At 35.6% G+C, this 22877-nt stretch overlaps 3 long non-coding RNA genes across 5 annotated transcripts in view; 2 read left to right on the forward strand and 1 right to left on the reverse strand.

Moving 5' to 3' along the window:
- The window catches only part of LOC138185911 (uncharacterized), a 354662-nt gene that overhangs the window by 181536 nt on the left and 150249 nt on the right, over nt 1-22877 (reverse strand). The gene's annotated exons all lie outside the window — the stretch shown is intronic.
- LOC138185909 (uncharacterized) overlaps nt 1-22877 on the forward strand; it is a 346632-nt gene that overhangs the window by 73313 nt on the left and 250442 nt on the right. The gene's annotated exons all lie outside the window — the stretch shown is intronic.
- On the forward strand, nt 10389-22524 carry LOC138186093 (uncharacterized). Of its 3 annotated transcripts, XR_011174800.1 has the most exons (4): nt 10389-10594; nt 10691-11548; nt 17576-20509; nt 22159-22524. It is a non-coding gene; the product is annotated as an uncharacterized LOC138186093 (long non-coding RNA). The 3 variants fall into 3 exon arrangements; XR_011174799.1 differs by having other exon boundaries at nt 10389-11548; XR_011174801.1 differs by having other exon boundaries at nt 10389-11548; nt 20335-20509.

The raw sequence follows: 22877 nt of genomic DNA on the forward strand, positions 1-22877 counted from the left end.
ATCGCAGTGTTTCCAAATCATCCATTCGAATTCCAGCAATTGCGTTCAAAAATTGCGACTTCAGCCGAGCAAAAATACGATCATACCGTTTTCCCGCAAAGTAAGAAAAAAAGTGTATAAATCCTCTATTCAATTCAGTCTGAATATCTTGAAATAACTTCGTCCCTCAATCATCCATTCCAAATGAATTTTCCGTATTCCACAAACATTATCGCTTTCGCCACCATTCCCCAAATCACCCATTTCAATTCCAATAAATTCGGCCATTTCGGTTCCAATAAATGCACCCAAAAATTCCAACATCCGTCAAGCAATGGTTAAAAATACGACACAGCAGCCGTCGGAAAAACGAGTAGAAATGAAAAACAGCATCGAAACTAAATGAATTTCAACGTCCATCCGTGTCATTAACGCCAGAGGCACGGTTGGTGCGTGGTCGATTTGCCTGAAAACGAGCCGCCGATATAAGTTCGCGCATAATTTTTTTACTCGATTCAGCCGTCCTGTAAAATATGTCTCTTTTCGGTGGCGTTAGCGCTTGCGCCCCGGAAATAAATTCGACGATCGTGTCAACGAGGAGGCGGCCGGCTTTTATACCGGTTGGCCGCCATTAACGGCGCGAATAGCGCGGCCAAAGCTTTATTTAGCCGAACATTTAAAACGCCCGATGCACCTGGCCGGATAACGAGCGTGCATCATCTTGCGGCCGGCACGCTTTTTATCCGCCCTCGAATATTCGCGTTTCATTAACAAAACATTCCAGGGCGCCACGATTGCCCGAATCTATTCGATTCGATAGCATGTTTTCCATTCGGCAACGAATAAAAATTCATTTTTCTCCTCCGGAGAAAAATTCGACTTTTCATGGCTCTTTAGCTCCTCTCGAAGCTTTTTTCGATTTAACAAGCTTTTTGTCCTCTGTAATCCGTGCTAAATCTTTCTTTTCCGTTTTGTAACATTCGCCTTCTTTAACCGCTTTCCAAGAGATTTTTTGTGCACTTCTTTCTCTTTTCTGCAATATTTCTTGCGCTCTTGACTCTCGTTTTATCTAATCCTCCTTTAATTACGCGTTTTGGTTTTTTTGTTCTAAGCGAGTTTTTAACTGTATTTTTTAAATAATTTCTCCTTTTTAACTTACCTTTTGCTATGTTTTCTATCTTCCAGCCTCCTTAGTTTCTGCGATATCGTCTCTTTCCCTTTCTACGTTCTTTTCAATCCAACTTAAATCGCACGTATTGCCAATTAAAATCAAACGTAATAGAAACAGAGAAAACATTCACGTAGAACAGATCTAAGACAGCAAGTAGAAAGTGATATTCATGATCAGACAGCAAGTATCACTTTTGTTGCTGTCGATTCCTTATCATTATACAATCAATGACTGGACTCGTGGTTGGACTCCAGTTAATTGTGTAACGTAGCTCACGGAAATTGACGCGTTAAACGGCGCGTAGGAAACGTTGGCAACTCGTAAAATTGCCTCTGCATTCGACGAGGCTCCAGTCCAGCCCGGGTCATTACAACGAAAACTCTCCACGGGGAGTTAATGGAAGATAACAGTCCATTAAGGCATCGCTCTGCTGCTGCCGTTAAATTGATTTGCAAATAAAAGACCTTTCCTCGGAAACGCGCGCCCTTCCGTTATCCACTTTTTGCGTTGATGGATACGCATAACCCCCTGCTTTAGCCTTGCTCTATTTATTTCTGTTACGCTACCCACGCTGTGCACCCCTTTTTAAACTAAAAAAGAAAAAACATAGGATTTATAAAGTAACGGATCATCGAGCAAATTTTGTTTGATTGATAGAAATAACCCTTTCAAACCTTTTTTGCGAATCCTGGAATGAGATTGGTATTGATATCACGTAACATGAACAACGATTTCGTTGAGTTTTTCAATTAATCGAAATGTTGATACAAAAATTGGAGGATATGTTTAATAAAGAAACTTTATTACTAGTTACCTTCTTGAATATATTAGGTAGTTAAATTATACGTTATTTCGAATATTACGTTTTAATGTGCAAAATGTCCAATTTTATCTGCCAACAATTAGTTTTGAATTTTTCATGGAACTATCGCGCTCTTTCCATTCAACTTTTTTAACGTAATACCGCAACCATTTAAATTTATTACGACTGGCAAATAATATTTACAATTTTACAATAATATGGTCTATAATCAACGTCAATTTTCTAAATCTTTCTTAGTATAATGAATATTTTTATTCGTATAGAGGTCTCATAACAGACAATTTTAAAGCTGAGTATTTACCCTTTGATAAATGATTTTCATATGTTAATATATATAATATATATATTACATATACACATATTACACACACAAATGTAGATTATATATATATATATTCTTTTTTTTTCTTTCAGTATAAATGAGTAGACGTAACAAGACGAAATTAAGCTTTCGATACTCGCGTAATAAAACTAATAATACCGGAATAAACGAAATACCGCAAAAGTCATCAGAGCGAAAATGGTTCAATTTCACAAACTAAAAATATGTTACTATAATTTCTCTCCAATTTCACGGGTATAACCTTGCTCACGTATTCGTCGTTAAAACGTTGCAATTATTATTCTCTGGCTGTCTCCTCGTTTCCAATCCATCAACCGTGAGGAACCATCGACTTTTGAAAACCGCAGAACGTAAATTGAACAGAGGAGCCAGAATGGAAAATTACATGAACAATTAAACACGTTCCCTCGGTAATTAAGGAGCAATCGAGCAGAGCTTCCCATTTAATCTGACAACTCGATTTGATCGGTAATGAACCCGTCAGATTCCACGAGTTTAATCGAATCACCGGCGATTCGGCAAAAATATCGGACCGGGGTCGGTGACCGGTTGTCAAGACATGCGATGACGGAATTGGCTTGGACAAGTTGACGAGGAAATGGCGAAAATAAATTCGAAGGGTCAGCCTCGTTAAATATAACGTATTTACGTAGCCGTGTCGGCGATCGATGGATACACGAGCCACGTGAATCATTGCGAGTACCGCGCGCAGATAATTGAAACGCGCGTTGCTCGATGTCGAAAATAGCAAAAAGATAGCGAAAAGGAGCAACGATGGGAAGACATAAAGACAGATCGGTAAGAAGTTTGAAGTTGTTGCATGTCAATGTAGAGTTACTTGAGAGTCAGCGGATTAATAAAACAAAAAACAAAATAACTTGCAGAAATGAAGTAATACGCGCACGCTACTGAATCATGATAATCACAAGAGAAGATATTAGTATCAGTCGAATAAACTTCTTTCCTTGTGAGAAGAAGCTTTTCTCTATTATAGAATTTTTATATTATTATATTCGTATCATTTTCACGTTTGTCGTATTTTCTCTTATTGGATATAATAATCGATGAATTTTTAGATTTAAAAGCACTTCCCCTGAAACTGTTCCTTCTTCTCCACATTAGCTTAACAATATCTTCAAAATTAACCTCTATTTGATTTCCGTGATTTATTGATTCTGTATACGTGATTCTATATACATGTTCTATATGTATATTTTCCGTCTATATGTACATTTTCTTTGTTTATTTTATCTGGATTGCAACAATATCTCGTCCGTATTTGTTGCATAATCAGTAATTAAAGATGAAATATTCCTAAAAAAAATCGCACTCTTTGTATGATACTAACTTGTCATATATCAATAATTATGATGAACATGGTAAATATTATTCTCGTCTAAGAACCGGTGAAATAGAATCTGTCTATGCTGTAAGTAATAATTATTAAATTTGTTTCAACAACTACCACATTTATTAAGCAAAATATTGATTGAAAAATATCAATCAGATATCCAAAATCTGCGAAATTTGTACAATCGAATTTTAAACATTTGGAAGGTAACGTCCGAACATATTAGAAAACGAATACAGGAAGAACAAATAGAATAAAACATCAAAATGTACGAAAGCGACGCAAATGAACAGTAAAAGGGAGACAGTAATGGTGACAAAGGATAAGCAGAAATAGAAATAAAGGAGAATAGCAAATAAGAGGTTGGATAAGAGAAACTGAGGATGAGAAGGGGATAAACGTGTAAGTAAAGTGACAAAAAAGAATTGGAGGGATCGGCGAAAACGGATTTCAGAAGTATCATTAAAGAACAACGAAGAAGGAGACAGATAAACGGGTAAAAAAGTAAAAACGTAGCACAAACGCGACTGAAGTATAAAGTAAACAATAGAATGACAGAGTAGAGAGAGCAACAAAGCAGCAGGTCTAGATTGCGGAGTAAAGCCGCCAATAATGGAATGGAATACCTACAAAGGGAAAAACGAAGAGCCTCGATAACAAGAAAAATCCTATCACAAGCGAAAAATGACAGAAGGGGGGGGAGCGGGAGCTAATAAGAAAAAGAGGAAAATAAAATGTAGGAGGCAAACGCTATCGAACAGGTAAAGGTATTAATAACGGAATGGAAGAGAAGTAATCGAATAAACAAAGACGACGAGAAGATAAGAAAAAGATGGGAGGGTAGAAGGAGAAAGGGAAAGTGGAGATGCGAAAGAGAAAATAAGAGAGAGCGTCGCTCGATTGATTTTTCCTTCAGGAGTAATATCGAGAGAGCACGCCTCCCCTTTCTATTATCAAAGACGAAGTATAGTATAGACCTTACATCTTATGGGATTTCGTGTCGCGTAAAATGGAGTACCTGCATTGAAAAAACTTAGTGCTCATGTACAGACCGCGATAATTTAGGAATTTTCAATTTAATTACCGAAGTTTAGATGAAATTAGTCGAGTTGCAAGAATCGTCGTTTATTATATTCACGGAGAAAGATATGTTTTCAAATCATTCAAGAAAGATGTTCATATTTGCAGTAAATAAAAAATTTATGATTAGAAATACGAAACACTCAGCGAAAAAGATTTCAGAAAGGCTCGGAAAAATTTACATTCTACTATGCTTTTTTAGTATTTTCATCTTTCTACGATCTTCAGTCTCTCCTAAAAACGTAAACTAGATACCACCTACACTCTAGCGAAAATTACGTTCATAAATACACATAAGCTGACAAAGATACATTCCTTTCTCCATATTCATATTGTTTAAAATTACATGTTTTCGACGAGAAATATGATTTATGTGTATCATTTAATTTCATCTACCAGCCACTGTATAATTTCATTCTATCAGCATTCTTTTCCAAGATCACGTCGAAAATGGTACAAAAATGTTAAGAAGACTGTAGACCTGTCATGATACAAGACCATACGATATTACGCGTATGCTATTATCGAGGCTTATGAAGACTATATCGATACATAGTCGGTCGACAAAGCTATTTTTCTCACGATCCGCATTGTATAATAACGTATAAAATTCACGCCAATGTTCACTTCGAGGGTCAGAAGCACACGTGTATTTTCCGCTGGGATGCGATTAAACGTGTGTACTTTACGAAGATCGTGGCGGGACTTTTAAATTTCTCGGTATCGCTCGCACACGGTGCATTCTCGCTATTTATGCACACGCCAGGGAAATTAACGAGATTTCTAGACCACCTTGAAAATCGATCGTCCTATGCCGAGAAACTTTCCCAGTTCGAAAACTATAGTACGTGCCACGGTTTAGTATAATAAACTTGGTGTCTTATTATACGATGAATATGCAACATAATTGCGTGTACTCGTATTTTTTAACGAAATGTTTTATTGGATAGTTCGTACTTTTTACTTTTCTATTCGATTTTTCTTTTGCTTCCTTTTAATTAACAAAGTTCTTGAGGAATTATTGCAACTATCATTTCGAAGATAGCTAATATTAAAGAACTAAAATTAAAATTGCCCTATTTTATCTTATAGGCCTTATCCCCCGAAAGTTTTTCTATTACAAAATTTTATAAAACTTTAACCATTATTAGTCACCTATTTTGATTTCATCTTAATTTTAATTTTAAACTTTTGCTTGTTGAGAATAAACACTGTTTTCCAATATAGATAAATATCGTATTTAAGTAAATTTGAAAATACAATGTTTTTAAATACAGTAGAATGTCGACTATCGGAGAAAGTAATAGACAATATAATCCGATGAGTCAATAATGATACATCGGATTTTAATGTAGATTAAAATGGAGAAATACACGATACGCAATAAAAATTTTTATCGATACATCCGGATGAAAGAATTAAATTTTAAATAATTGAAAATTTAAATAATTTAAAGTGGGAAATTTAGATAAGTTTTGTATAAAATAGGTATTTCTTTTATTCCTTTTTATAGCCTCAAGTACTTTGATTAAGAAATGGATAATTTAGATAAAATTTAGATAAAATGTCGAAACGAAAGAAACAAAACACATACAGCTAAATACATATATGTAAGGAATTCCGTTTAAAAAAGTTGGTAAAATTGACGAGAGTGCGCAATTCAGGTTAGAACTAAATTCTCATGAGAAAAATTGCGAAAGAATAAGTGTCTATATAAGGGCTCCTTGGCCGATTCTATTTCAAATAGCTGACCTGCTTTTGGAACCTGAACCCTATTGAGTCATCGAGTATCTCTTATCGCGCTTTGACTTTTCTTCTACTTTGCTATTTCCGGGTCTTTCTTCCGATATTCGATATTTCCTTCTCGAGAAAGATTAGTTCTATCCTGCACAAAAATGTCAGTTTGAAGTCACTAAAGAAGATTGAAATATTTTAATCTTTATATTTTACCCTTCTCCCAAAATGGTTCACATTATCATAATTCAGATCAACATAACTCAAACCACCAACTTCAATATCTCCAAATTCTCACTTTCTTACCAGTAACATAATTTTCATTATAACTGATCTCTTCCCCATTCGATCTAACATTATTTTCTCCTTCAATCAAATATAAAAAAAGATACGCTTAACAAAGGAATCAGGATAAAAGAGGATGAAAAAATGTCTGTTACGTCCGGATTTACAAGAGACCGAATCAATCATCCGTGTCGTGAATTCCATTGTGAAAAACGAAATCCCCAAAATCGGAGAGGAAAAATAAACCATGGCTATACATCGAAAACAGCGACAGAGATGCGGGTGGTCCGTGGACGCTTCACATGGGAATAGTAACATAGCGTAACGTGGTGGACATTATACTGACCTATGCATAAAATACGAGCCAGTGATATCTGCTGGAGATACGGGGATAAAATATAAATAGGCAGGGGCACGTGTCGTTTCGACGAGTGCGCTCGATGAATATTTAAGTGTTATTCCGTTTCTACGTACGACTAGCGTGAAAATGTACGCCTCATGGCGAAACGAATCAAAATCCTATTACGATACATTTTATAGTTTCGCCAAATGAACTGCGTAAAATTACAATGGACGTCTTGACGATGGAAGACGAATGACGATGACGTTTAGGGTTGATGTAAATGTTTGCAGAGTCGAATCCCGAAATATGAGGAACCAAAGAAGAAGAGAAATGCATTTATGTGTACTTCTATATTTATAATAACGATCAATTTGCTATCATCTGAACAAATAGGAAGAATTTTTATTTTCCTTACTAGATATTGCGATATGATTTAAGTTTGGAAGAAAACACAACTGGGTGGTTAAGAAAATCTTCAGAGCTTCCAACAAATTGTCAAACATGAATCTGTTTCACTTCAATTCAAAATTTTTTAACAATTAAAAGCAGTCGGTATGATTTGGTTGTGCAGAATTTACATGAAATTGTCAAGATTAAATTATTCGTAATTTTCATGGTTTGAAAGTACTTGAATATACCGGTTTCATTAATATCTTGCTATTTTCAAAATAACAACTCTTGAAACTAGATATTCTTGGAATTCTGATTTTAGTTAATAGATTCAGTCACATAAAATCGAAAAGGGTCTCTGGTTGTGGAAATCGATTTTTCTATAACACGTGAGTACTTACTTATCCATTTATTCACGTGTCATCCATAAGAAAATGGGAAATCCATAGTACGTTCATATCTTCCGCACTGAATATATTAACGGATTTACGAAATTATCGATGAAATTATTCTTACCAAAAAAATAAATATTCATACTTAAAAATTAATCATTATAACTACATTAGATATAACTACATACTACTTCGAATAGGAGCCTATACCTTCACGTTCAATCGATTGTATAAGCACTACGCGTGCTAACGATTCCAGAAACCATTATAGATACAGATGCTTAGTACGTATATACATACGTCGTTGAAACGGTCTTGAAACGTCTATTATAGAGTAAAATTGTGTAACAGTAAAAAATATCATGTAGTTCGTGACATAAAGGGTTAGAACTCGTCTCATGCCAAGTCAGGTAATTTGGAACGATAAAAAGAGGAAGGCAAAGAAAAAGATTATGAAGAAGGACGATCGAGTATATGAAGGATCGAGTGAAAAGGAATCAGAGATTGAACGAAGGGGGCGGAGACGGGGATAGATTTAATAAATCGCGTTAACGTCGACGCTGTTTGAAGGATGGAAACGGCTAGCGAATGGGCCCGGTGTCTGCGTGCCTAATAAATCTATAATTGCGGTCTCCGACAGTTAGAATGAATATTTTACGAGCGCGTGGAAATGGCGCGACTATTGAAATTACTTGCTCGCGATGCCACCTTTCCCCCTTCCCCCATGCTCTTTCTCTGCACACGGATGACGTTCCAGGATTTTCCAGAATGTAGTTTTGTTATTTCAATAGAATGAAACCGGTTTTGAATGGGACGCGGTATAATTTCAATTCCAGGAGGAATGTTTTCGCAAGGAACGTACCACGAATAGGTTATATTAAAGCGGTTCTTGAAAGGAAGGGATGCATTCTAGGCCATCCACAGCTCGAGGGATATATATCGCTGATGGTATCAGACATGTAGAACTCACTGAGAGTCAACATCAATCTTGTAGAATTCGGTGTAGATGACCCGAAGTTTCCAAGACTTTATACATATGATTGGATGAACTTATATTAGTTTACACAGAGTGTTAAAGACGATATTGTCTTTTGTTAAGACTTTGAAGTTTATGGAAATTATAATACCGAGAAGAATAAGAAATACTTCTAATTGATTTTTGATGTCTGAAATTTGCATTCAATGCGAATGTCCACGTGGAACATGATATTATATGGTTCATGGGGAACAATGTGACGGACTTACAATAACAAATGGAAAATATACGTGGCAGAATAGATGGAAGTTGTGCAAATAACGTAACTTTATTCATTGATGGTGTTTGCAAAATGTTTTACGAGTTTGAGCAAGTTTTCTGAAATCCCCATATTACATATATATTATTTCAAATTTAAAATGAGTGTATGTATGTATATGTGCAATGTATATGGTAATTCGTATAATAATTGAATAATCTAAAATATAGTGACAATTTCTTGATAAAGAATTTGGAACCACGTTTCCAGTTATACTTATATTAATTATCTTAATTTTACTACTAACTCAAAATGAATGCTACAACTATCAATACGAATTTCTTTTAGTTCCATACATTTTTGACTAAAAAGTGTTCCCCGATAAAAGAATTCCAAGTTAACTTCTTCTTTGCTTCTTAAATTCCACAGTAACAGTAACAATTTCAAGCTTCTATAATCAATCAATATCACTGAAAGAAACTTACGAACCAATTCGCGACACCGGAAAGAGAACCAAAATTTATTATACATATAATTCCTTCGTTCTTTTTCTCGATCAAACGTTCAAACCATTATTCCGACTCCGTAGAACCTCGTAAATTATCGACGGTACATAATGGAATCGACTGGAATACCATTTTGTCAGAGGGGATATCATTTTCAGGGTCCGGGAGGGATGAAACATAAATATACAAAAAGACCGGACAGCTTTCACAAGCGTTGTCACGCCGGTTAATTTTTTAACAGGCGTCCCCAAACCCCATCTAAAGCGGGGTTGAACGAGCCGCGAAATGGCTCGATGAAAAATGACCGAAAGAGGCCATTTCGCACCGATGAGCTGGCCTTCCCTTGTCGGTGAACGAGATACCAGCCGAACAGGTGCCAGGTAAATTACGTTTCCCGAAATAAGGAAGAGAATAAGAACCCTCGAGGTACGAGGGTGCCGGTACAAGCCAAGGGAAAATGTATTTCACCAGCTGGTTACGCCAAATTTTCCAGCAACTAAGAGAAAAGAGGGAGAATCGAGGGCTGATGGGAGAATGACTGGGGTTGAAAAATTCACCAAGCTTTGTCCTTGTTAGATGGGCTTCCTGTTAATTTCTGTTACAAGATGAAAAAGGGGGAAGTTCCAGAGCGACAGGAAAGCTTCCCGTGGCGTTTCGTTGCGAACAAAATTGGAAACTGGAAGACATATAAATGCTAAGAAATTTTGACTGCAAGTAGGTAAAAGGTGAAAGGAAACAATAGAGACTGGGAGATAGGAAACCTGGCTAGGTTCAAGACGGATTGAAGTGACGAGTCGTAGTTAATTTATTTCCAGAATAAATATACCTTAAGAAAAAGTCAACGAAATCTCAAAAAAATAGTGTTCCAGTATATACAGCTAACTGTAAGTCTGAAAGTGAAAACTTACGTATAAAAAGGAATAAAGAACTCATAAACTTATAAAATATAACGAATATGTAATGTAAATTTCTATAATTTTCTTCTGAATCATATTATAACGCTAGTCAGTCACCCTTATTTATTTTCACCGTTATTTCTTCCTTTTCTGTGCTTTCAGTATCTATTTACCTAACAGAAATTTCAACTGGGCGCGTCCTAATGAACTTTCAACAAAGCACGCTTTTACGAAACAAACGAAATTGGTAATATCCATAAAGCCCAGTGACGCTGACACAAAGGGTCAGAACCGTTCGCGAGCCGAAAACGTGGATACGTATGCCGTTCTTTAAACGCATCAATTTAATTCGGTCGCGTGTTCACTTCGCGACGATTCGGAGGACCAGATGGCGAGGAACTGGACCGAATTGCTCCTATCATTTGTGCCACGACGAGACCGGATTATCTTTGGAACTGAATCGAGCCGGAAGTTCCTCGGCGATCGAGTTTCCGACGATTGAACTTGTTTGCTTGGAAGTTTAGTTACACCACGACGACATATTATGATGTTCATGGTTCACAGATGGTGGCAAGAAGTCACTCTGGATCATGCAATGAATCTTGTTATGCGGATGTAATAAGACGGAGTATATTTTTGGTGCTTCAGAGGACAAGTAAGCGATTAGCAGACTGCAGGTTTTTATGCATTTATGATAAATTTACAAATACAAAAATGTACAAAAAATATATAATGTACAGAAAAAAAAAATAGAAAATATCCAAAGTGGAGTACTCATTATAATTTGTTAAGATATGAAAAGAATTTGGAGAGGTATTACAACGAACTTTATTCTAATATTCACATAACTTTGCTCGTCGCGTGGATTACTCGCCAGAGGCCTAGGGCACCAGATTTCACACTGCGCTTTTCTCTTTTGTCTCAACGGAGGCCTAGACTATCATACGATGCTCACATACATACTAGGGAGGGGATACATACTTGTGTGTGTTTTCGCTCTACGTTACCTCACTCTCGCACGTACAATACAAATGTACTATATATTCAATATAATTTTTAATAGGTCAAACAATTTTCTAAATAGATTCTATTGCTTTGGTTCTATTCACAAAGAAGTATGAAGGTCCATAATGTATCGCACCTATACCGATTAGTCTCGAGGTTTCGTTCATTTGTGTATTTACAATTACGCATACAGGTCTTTGTACGGATTATAAAAGGTTCATTTTTATTCAAATAAAGTGCTACAAAAATTCAACACCGAGATTAAACGTACAGATTAATAGTATCAGATTTTTGTATTTGTACGAAGGTACAATTGAATGATACAAAATTTAATATACCCGAATCTAATTAATTAGTACGTAAATGTTGTAATAAATAAAATAGCGTGTACATACCTTTTATACCCATTGAATCCAAAAGTACCGCGCGTAACCAAGAACGATCATCGAGTATCAATTTTCCCCGAAACAAAGTCCCGCGTGCTAAAACGAGCGATTCTAGAATTTTCCCCTCGTTTTTTACCGAAGAAATTACCGGTGGTTGTATTGTATACGCGAGCGCGCAGAAGAACGGAAGCACGGTAAAATAATATGATTTATTGGGGCGCGAAATGGCCGAGTTTTATATCCGTCCGCATCGCGGAAACTGCGCTCGCAACTGAACTCGTTCCGGCGCGACGATTACCTCGTAAAATTAGCTATTCTGTTTCGCAGCTTGCTTCTGCGACCCCGTTACACGCTCGCAATCAATTCTCGCTGCGAGATAAATTTCTAAGACGCCGGTAATTACCGCCGTGACGGCCTCACTTTTCTACCTCTGCCGTGTCCTTTGGCGCGATGAAACGCTTCACAAAGTTTGCGTTGAAATTGAATGCTTTCACCTAAATTCTCATTTTGGGTGCATTTAAGATGGTAATTTATTTCTATTTTTAACGTTTCATTGATTTTCCTAAAGCAGAGTTTTTCAAGCATTTTGGAGCTGCTTTACGTCAATTCCTTTATATCGTACATTTCAATGCCTTTTATATCTCACGTTTCAATTGCTTTATTAGGTATATTAATTATATTGAAAAATTTGTAGATATTACCGTGATACGGAAAGATATGTGCGAGAACGTCGATGGAGAAAGTTCTATAGATTACTTGTAAAAAGATGCCAAACAGACCTCAAGAGCGCACTTAGTAGAACAAACCTTAGATGTCAGTCATGGCCGGACTAGTACTATTTGTTTCTACTAGTCTGTGTTCATCTGTTTATATTTCGATCGCTAATAGCATATTACAGTACAGGAATATTTTCAAATAAACAAGCGCTCAAAATCTTCATAAAGGAATTTTCTATGGAAATAATTTCAGTTGAAAATAAAAATGTTGCAATTCCCTTAAGAGAATTCTAAGGAATAACGTTGATGAAATCGTTTGAATATGGTTCTGAGTTTAGACTATTAGCATTACTGATTGATACTTTCATGTATTATGTTTTCATATCGTTAATATTATTCTCGCATGTTATTTAATAATTTTCTAATGAATGCACGATAACGAAAATTCATCATATCGATTCGAATAAATTTTAGAATTCTTTGATATTAAAGTCCTGCAGGAAAGTTCGTAGCAAGTTATAATACTGGATAATAAACTGCGCCGGTGTTACTCGTAAAAAAGAAAGAACATAATTTTAATATAAAGAATAATATAGTCAAGACATAAAGCTACTATAAAATTCACTACCACTGAATGAACAAATTCATGTCCTTCCAATTAAATCCTTTACGCTTCGAAGCATAAAAGTAAACCTTATGATTAAACGAGACACAGACTGACATTATTCTAAAAAACATGCAATATTTTTCTTTCGAAACGTCATTAATTGTAACGACACCTCTAATAAATCGCTGTCCTGTCAAAAATTCTAATTTTTCGTGCAAGAGGCAGTTTATGAAATAATATATGTTCATATATATGTATATATATATGCATATAATCCATGGTTTTGACGAATAATTGGTAGTTTAACGATTGTGTAAGAGAGCATGTATATTTTGCTGGAAACTAGTCTCTATTTTGATTTTTAAGGTTGACGTGAATCATAAACTCGATTAGTTATGTCAATGGTCGTTATTTCTTTCCTATTTCAAAACATTTTGATTTGCCGATATTTTTGTCGACGTCAATTTTTAATCACTTTTTCGAGATGAGTGCGTATCATCGCGATTCAAATTAACGTAATACGTACATCCTATCGATATTGGATTTTTCCACGAATTCTGTTTTATCCTGTTCTCGTACGTTTCGATAAATCGCGATATTCCGTAGATTCTGCTTTTTTTTTTTTAATTTTCTTAAATTTCTGATTCAGGCTTTCCTCGTTATGAACAACGAAGTTGTTCGATTATGAAGTAGATAAAACAGTCTGACAATATTTCAACGTAATAATAATAGAAGCATTAAAAGACTGCGCGTAGAAAGTTATAAAATTTTTAATTCTTTAATCTGCGCAATTACGAGCCGTTGAAAAACAAGACAATTCACGATCTGAAATACCTAATAGAATTGTCACTGCACAATTTTATTACACATAACTACCATGCGAAATTACTTCCATCGTTTCACAAATGTATTGCATCAAATCATTTAGGAGATTTAAAATCCCTTTAACCACATTTTCAGGAGAATCATCGTACTAACCCCTAACGCTCACATTTTTTTCGATCTAATCGAAATGGATATATGAATTCTTCATTTAACTTAGATTTTTAGATTTTATAACATCCACCATTCTTTGCATAAATTACAAATCAAATTAATAATTCTTAAATAATCTTTCAATCATTCCTAAGTATAACCTAACTTTTTATATGTTTTCTAATATTTATGAACGAGTCTGTACATTATCTACTACAACGATTAGGATAGATTAGAATTGCTGACGAAAGTATATATAAATTATTATACCTTTTAATTATTTCTACTTCTGTGAAACACGAGTTTTGTCGGCAACGGATTATAATGAATTTAAAAGAATATCTGTACCATTTTGCCTTCAACAAACAAGTCGCTATCGATTGTGGTATTGCGCGTTTTGTTGTTTTTTTCATCCCCGAGAAGCATAGAAGAAAAGCACTCTCGAAGCCACAGACGAAACAGATAAACGCGGATGATATTACGTTCAACTTTCGAGACGAAACGAAAAGGACCGGCGACGGAAAACTAAAAAACCCTCCTCGCTTTCCTTCTGCCACTATACGTCGATTCCTTTTTCTCCCCTTCTTCATTCCTTTTTATCCGCGTTCTTTTTTCTTGCTTCTCCTTTCGTTCCTCTCTTCCCTATTTTTCATTCGATATTTGCGAATACGAATTGAACATGTGCACGCGAAACTTCGCAGCGTTTCCCACGTTTCCTGCCCGCTTCCGCACGTTTCATGCGCTATTATGATCGGTACAGTCGCTGGTTGAAGGAAAAATACGCCCGGATGAGGAAGCGTGTATCTCTTGAATTGAAAACTCGCGGGTTCGTGCGCTGATATTGTCGGCGAGCAGATTGATTTTTCCTAGAATTCTGATCTCTGGTCTGGATAAATAGCCCGATTTATGCCCGATCTTAAATTTCCCGCGTTTGCATCGTTGTCCAATATTACGGTTGTCAAACTTGTCAAAATGGTGGATTTTAGAACCTTCTTCTTTATAAGTAAATAGGAACATATCTTTTGGTATAGTTTGGCGTTGAATTCTAATTCTTTGTTTATATTAATATTTTAATGCTACTTAAATTTTACCAAGGAAGGATAATCCAAAGATTATATTCCCCTATAATTCCAATTATTGATTGTATCTCTTCCTGGATTTTAATTAACGTTTCAACCAAACGCTCCCATTTAAACGCACCTTATTCCCAATTAATACGTAAATTACATTGATATTTCACAAAATTAATTTTAATTCCAGAAAATAGAGCTCTCTACCTAAAAGGTTAAACCCCCGACCTACATAGAGCAATTAACTGTCTGTCCATAATTTAATACCTCTTTATACATTTTCAATAAATTAACTGCCAAAATACGATAACAAACAAAGAGAAAAGTGTAGTGTATACTAAAATGGAATACCTAAGTAAAAAAAGTCTCCATTCAATACAGAAAAAGTATACATTTTTATCCACAATTTAATATTTTTCCACGCATCTCCAACTATATAACTGCAAAGAGGAAGAGAAAAGACAAAAGTGAAAGAAAAGTATAGTATAGTGTACAATGCACTAAAACGGGAAGAGAGGATGAAAATTTCCAGGAAGAATACGAAAGTATTCACACTAAATCAGTCACCTGTTCGCGACTTCTATCCACGGATCCTCAGTACATTAACAAACCCAAGAAAAAAGGAGAAGAAAATGAAGCTAGAAGCAGAAGGATAAAACAGGTAAAAGGGATGCATAATCGAACAGAAAATTGTCGGAGAAGGAATTAAAATCAGTGAGCAACGTGAGAGGTGATCATTATTCCCGGAGCGCGACAACGCGGAAATCAGAAGGCGACCACGGCGAGATGAATCGACCGATCGATCGCCGTGACGCGCATGAATTTCCTTCTGCTATCAGGAGAGAACGATTCCCGGATCACGAGCAGGAAGCGGACGGTTGCGACACGGTAAAGCAAGCCGGTCGACCAAAGAAAAAAGAACAAGGAAGATGAGTGAAGATCCGGCCGAGTTTCGTCGCCGTTCCTACGATCACGTCGCGTTTGCATCGAAGGAATCCCAAGTGCGATATATCAAGTTAAATTGCAAATATCGAGCCGTGGGACGAGTGAAAAATAAATCAACCGCGAACATCGCTCGAGAATATCCGCCGTCATAACCGAAGATTGAAACGCGCGCCACACATTTCATAAACGGCGTATGGCCTTAAGACCTGGTTCTGCGCAGCGTCGAAATCTTTTCGAAATCGGACTCGTTTCGTGCTTACTTGAAAGGAATTTAGGATTAAGATATCTCTCCGAGAAATTGAGTTTGTCTTAGGAATTTCTTCAAATATTAACTACATCTTAGGAAAGATACGATGTACATGTAAACAGTTAAGGAACCCTAGCGGTACCGAAATCGAGATATCGAGCCTCAAAGTTTTAATATTTAACATTACCTATGTCGCCGAAATGACATTTTCATTTATTACGAAAATTTTTTAGGGAATTTTTCAAAGAACTAATATATGATGTGAACTTGTACTAAAAATTTTATATTAAAAGTGGAGAGCAGCGTTTTTGAGGTAAAGAAATACGAAGTATGTAATTAGATGAAGTTTTGGATGAATGTGTAAATGAAAAATGTGTGCGCAGTGCATAGATATAACACTGCCATGCATATCTATCTATGTAAGGAGCTAGCGCGTACTGTCATATGTTCAAAAAGTTTCTTTCTCCCTCGCATGTGCTGACATGTACTGTTTTACCACTTTTGCGAGCGATTTACTCGCTGAAGAAATACCTTAAAGTAGAAGGATATTGACTGTATTAGAGTCATATTAATAGACTGGAAATTTTTTTGGCTACCGATGACAAGATGAATTAACTTAAACACTTTCCTAACATTAATAGTTTAAACCTATCACTTAATGCTAGTACATATTTCAACACATGTATTCGCTCCTTACAACTTTTAATCATCTTTGATACATACATTTAACTGTTCACTCATTCGTCTTCTTCATTCATTCTTCTCATTTGTTTCTACAGATGTCTCATGCTTTCATACAATCTCAAACCGCATCCTCAATAAATATAACCTTACAACTTTTATACACATTCATATTTTTAAGAATATAGTTAAAAAGCTAGAACTTACACAGAAAATTGTTTTACTTACCAAGTAATATAAAAAATATTATACATTGGGTATTTTATATTTTTTTTCATATTACGTGCATAATTTTGTACTTTTCCTATAAATGCATAAAGATTCGCCATCCATTAATAAGGTTTGAGATTTTATAATATACATAGGTACGTATGGTTTTAGGAACGATCACGTGATAATTAAAGATTCTTTGTAGGTGGTAGTACATATACAGAGAATACTATAGAAGAAAATATTCTACGTAGCGTGACACTCATTAACGAGAAGCAATAGTTTCTTTGCTTAAATTATTCTTCATAAGAGATCTTCTGCAGAAAAATTTAATGAGACGTCAAATTGAAGGGTCAGGAGAATCAACCAAAGCTGACATTCCATATTTTCCATGCACCTCGTTATTCCCAAGTTGCGAGCATAAAAGATTGCTTGCTTTCGTTACAACTAGGGAAGACTATTCTAAGCGAGATAAAAAAAGATATCGAAACAACGTTTTCAAAAATCGTTCAAAAAATCGTAAAAAAACAACTGAAAGCCTTAAACATCGAGCAATTTCTATGATCGCTCATCGACGACCTACACCAAATCAAAAAGGCAACATAAAAAAGAGCGAAAATAAAAGATTCGAAAAACAGAGAACGTCATAGGACACGATGTAGCTTGTAATTTTTCCGTACTTCGAAATGGTTCCAGTGTCGCGTTTTGCAATGGACGCGCAACTAACAATCAGAATGAAAAACCGAAACTATCCTTTCCTTTTCCCCAAAAAGGATAGAGAGGGATGAAAAATAGCTGGGAATAAAGTTGAAAAGAAGAGAGCAACTGGCAATGTCCTCCTCTGCTCTCTGACAAAACGTAACATTTCAAATTATCAACGAATAGCAGACGTGTATACAAGGCGCTAAAAAATATATGGGGGATGTTTACATCTTCGATTCACTATCTCTCATCAAAATAACGAACAATTTTAATGTACAAAAATGCAGTTTGGCGTTTATTTAACATGTTATAATTCGCATTTCACATTCTGTTTCATTCTCACTCAGTGATCCACGGACCCGAAACAAATGACACGGAGTGTGTATAAGATTTCGATTATTATATTACAATGAGAAACATGAGGTTTATTATATTGATATAATATAACGATATAATAAAAACACGATTTCATTAACAAACAAAATATAACATATCTTAAATTTCTTGATGAAAACTCCTCCAATGACATGTCCTCTTTAGTCTTTCTTCATGTCTACTACCTAATAAATATGAAGTGTGTGTGAGATAGAGAGGAAGGTTCGTTACGTGATTCATTCGTGCTAGTATACTCCTAGCGTAAAATCGTTTATAGCTTGAAAAATAAACCTCAAACGATATTTTTGTACACGAAACTTTTTTATCGTTTTGGTGTCTAGAATCGACCCCATAAATATCCCCCACGTTTCGTGACACCCTGTAGACAGGAACAGTGGAGCAAGCAGGCTGTGTATTTTTCGAATGAAAAAGAGTCGCGTATTGATCATATAGAGGAATCGACAGAACAGAGACCTCCGTCGGCCTTCGTTACTCCAGCAAACACCTACGAACAAACCAGGAACGAAAATAATCCCATCGTAGAATTTTTATACGCGAGAATTCAACGTACAGTGTAATTCGCCGGCGAAAAAACTAATTTCCTGGTGTCGGATTTAATACCTCCCTCTACCTTCTCCATGCTGACGATTAATACGCTCGACGAACTTTATTTAACGCGAAAATTTTTATAAAATCGCGATATTAATCTAATTATTAGATAAAATTTGGTATTAAAGAAATAATAGGTAGGGAATATGAGAATTTGTAAGTTTTTGATACTAGAGGACAATTTATGCATTCGGTATTCACATTCGTGTCCCACACATGTACCACTTGGTCCCTGGAAGATTTGTGAACATTTGTGGACGACATGAAGTAATTCCGGCGAATTCATTGCCGGTGACTCTGTTTGGTCTATTTTAAGTGTTGAAATATAGGATTTATCTAATAATGGCCACGGAATTGGAAAATGTTATAATGGTACTTTAATGATGATATATACGACAGGGAATTTATAGCAGTAGTTTGAAGGTATCGCAAGGAGAAATAAATTTAATGAAATTTTTCGTTTATCAGTCACATTCGTGTATAGTATATCCTGGTATACTAAATGATAAGAGCACACCATCAGTAATCTACCTTTAACAACCTATTAAAGAATATTATCCGCAATATAAAATGTGTTATTACGAAGTTTCCTTTTATTTAAAAATCATAAATTACGTTAATTATACTATTCTCTGTTAAGTTCTTCCGATATTTTGTCTTCATATAATATTTTCTCTGTGAAACGTGGCTTAAAAACTGTTGAAATTGTTGAATTAATTATATACTGTTGAATCAATAACACAAACTATCTCACGAATATAACTCGGTCGTAAATAATTAATTGTAAAATCTTGTCTTCCGTATTTTTGCATTAAAATTTCTTGTAAATTCAACCGCGAATGAATTAATATTTCCAACACATAAAAATTTTTAACACATAACTGTACCTAAACTAATTAATCTAACCTGTAATAGTATGCAAACGCGTACAAGTGCAAATGAATCTCAATTATTCTGTACCAACAATGACAGGAACGTGCGTGAATTTGTAAATTTCGTGGATCCTCAAAATTCCTCTCGAAACCGTTTCGAACAGTTCATCGATCTTGCCGAAACTTTGCACGGTGAAGTGGAGCCAAGAATCACGAGCTACTTACTCGAACACTAGCCTCTAATTTTTAATTTATCCCTGGCAAAAGGAAACCACGTTCCGTGCAGAGCGGAACGAACCCCTTCCCGACGAGTTTTAAGAACTTATCAGATCTCCTCGGCCCATTGACTTCACTCCAAGCATAAATCACAAACTTTATCCAGTATAGTTTTCCTTGGCCCTAGCAGCAGCCAAGAATAAAGCGCAACTGCATCGACAAGAACTAAACAACAAAAGGAAACCTCGACTCGATGATATCAAAAACTATATACCCGACCAGATCCAAGTTCGTGATACAACTGAAGCCATCAACTTCCAGCAAATCGACCATCCTTTTCGTTTGCATACTTCCTTGGAAAGAGCGTAAGTTGCTTCGAGTATTTTGGAAACGTAGTAAGTTGGAGTTGGTTCCAACGTCGAATTGGTCGATAAATGTTTTTTGTATATTGTTTGTATAAAGGAATATATTATAGGTAGATTGAAGATTTTTCTACATTTATAGTAAATTTAAAGATACTAAAATGTCTATTGTAAAACGTATATCTATCAAGTATCGAAAGTACAGTAGATACTCGTTATATACGAATTTGCAAAGATATCCGTAGTTGAAATATAACAAATAAAATAAAACTTGCTTGAAAGTTTGAAGACCTTCACAAGTTTATGGAAAAATAGTATAACTTCTAAAATTCTGGAATTATCAAATTCTGAAAATCTGAAGTTCTAAAATTCTAAAATTCCAGAATTAACAAGTTTTAGAACTAGAATTTTACAGAATCCTTAAAAGAATAAATGGACTTCTGAGTCATCTAATGGAGAGATTATATGATAGGATTATTTGTAAATGTCGGTAGGGTTACGTTTGGTTTAGATAGTAATCGATGTGAGACGCACTAGGTCCGCCGCGTCCCCCGGTGGGGTGCAAACTTAGGCGCTGGCAGCTCAGCGCCCCGGGGCCGCAACAGCCCGGTAGGGGAACCGGACTGCCTGGCACGGCGGCTCCGGCGACGAGGCGCGGTGTGACGTGGCCGCACATCACTCCATTAAGGGTTGTATTCAGCGCGGGGGGGGGGGGGGTGTATCGCTTACACCGGTTCCCGGGCCCCTCTCGATCGCAGCCGGGACGGTCATCGTGGAGGTTTTAGTCGGTTGGAGTCTGGCACTACCACGCCGCTTTTCCCCAGAAGCGACCTGGTGTCCGTGCGGATTTCCTCCACGTTAATAAAAAAAAAAAAAAAGAAAAAAAATAGTAATCGATAGTGATAGTACTTGCGGTGGATGAAATTTGGGGTTAATGGATGTTTTATGTCAACATGCATAATGAGGTGGGATTCGATGTTATCATTGAGGAATATGATTTATGAGAGACTGCATTTGATATTGGTACTTCTGTCGACTTGCAGTCGCCGTTCTTATTGAATTATTCATATTAATGATTAGAGCTTACAACTTAACAATTTGACGGTCTGTGTCACGGAATCATAATTTTGCTTTACCACATGATGTCGGTCGTCGTCACGTTTACTGTGCACTTTACATGCACTTACGCTTGAGGCAAATGATTTCTGAATTTAATAGTGTTTTATCGAACTATTGAATTAAACGATTTACAAATACACTGAGAAGACCGGGAATTTGTGATTTTAATGATCCAGCGAAATATGATTATAATCCCGATTTTGTAACTGTATGGGACAAGCAGAAAATAAGTAAATATAATAATAAAAATAAAATATAAATTCAATAATGATAATGAATTCAATGAAATTTTCTCAAAAAGTGTATCACACACAATAATAGACTAAGTGAAAGGTGCTGGCAGTTGATAGTAAAATCGTGTGATTTTACATCGTGTGAAACCGTACACAATGTTGTGAAACTTCTTTCGATTCTTTTTAAGACATCACCGAACCAACGAATCTCGATGAAAGAATTTACCTTTTGCCCCTTGTACTTTTCAACTTTATCGGTTGAAGGATCGATATTTTATATCAGCCTCTGGCTGTTCACAGGTATCAGCATCGTGGAACTGCAAGCCTTACAAGAAATACTACAACTTGTACCGAAGTACATCATTGAAAATCTCTTTTATATTACGATCTTCTGAATGTTACGGTTTAATTGTTCCTGAATTTAATCGGCATGTAAATCAACTCCATTCCATCCATACGATATTATTTTTACGTTATCAAGCTTTGAAAAGGTAACATTTTTTCTTGAATTTAATGATAACAAGGAGAAATAATAGAATGAAGGTATGAATGGGACAAACAGTTTGACACACGATTGACTCGAGTATTAATAAAACAAAAAAAAAAAGTAAAAAAAATAAAGTAAAGTAAAGCAACTATTATATCTAATAAACATACATCTACTTTAAACCAACTGCTTAGAAGAAAATGACTGAAATACTTCAGAAAATAGTAGATATGAATCGGCATAAGATTGATCTTCAATAGATGAGATAAACGTCAGTGATATTATTAAAATTTAGTGAAATATACCTGGGATTCTTTTTACATGGCGAATGCGTATAGTGTAAAAATTTCGTGTAAAAAAGGTCGTGAAATAATTGATTTGCAGCAAAGCATAAAACTTGCGTTAAACTAAAGCAAACAATAGATAAAGCAATTTAGAAGATTCAATCAATAAACACATGAAAGAAAAGGTAATGTATTAAGGAAAATTGGAAAAATACCTTTTTCAAAAATCAATATTTTATTTATCGTCA

Source organism: Bombus flavifrons, chromosome 13 (assembly GCF_040668555.2).
Source record: "Bombus flavifrons isolate JBK064 chromosome 13, iyBomFlav1_principal, whole genome shotgun sequence".
NCBI lineage: Eukaryota > Metazoa > Arthropoda > Insecta > Hymenoptera > Apidae > Bombus > Bombus flavifrons.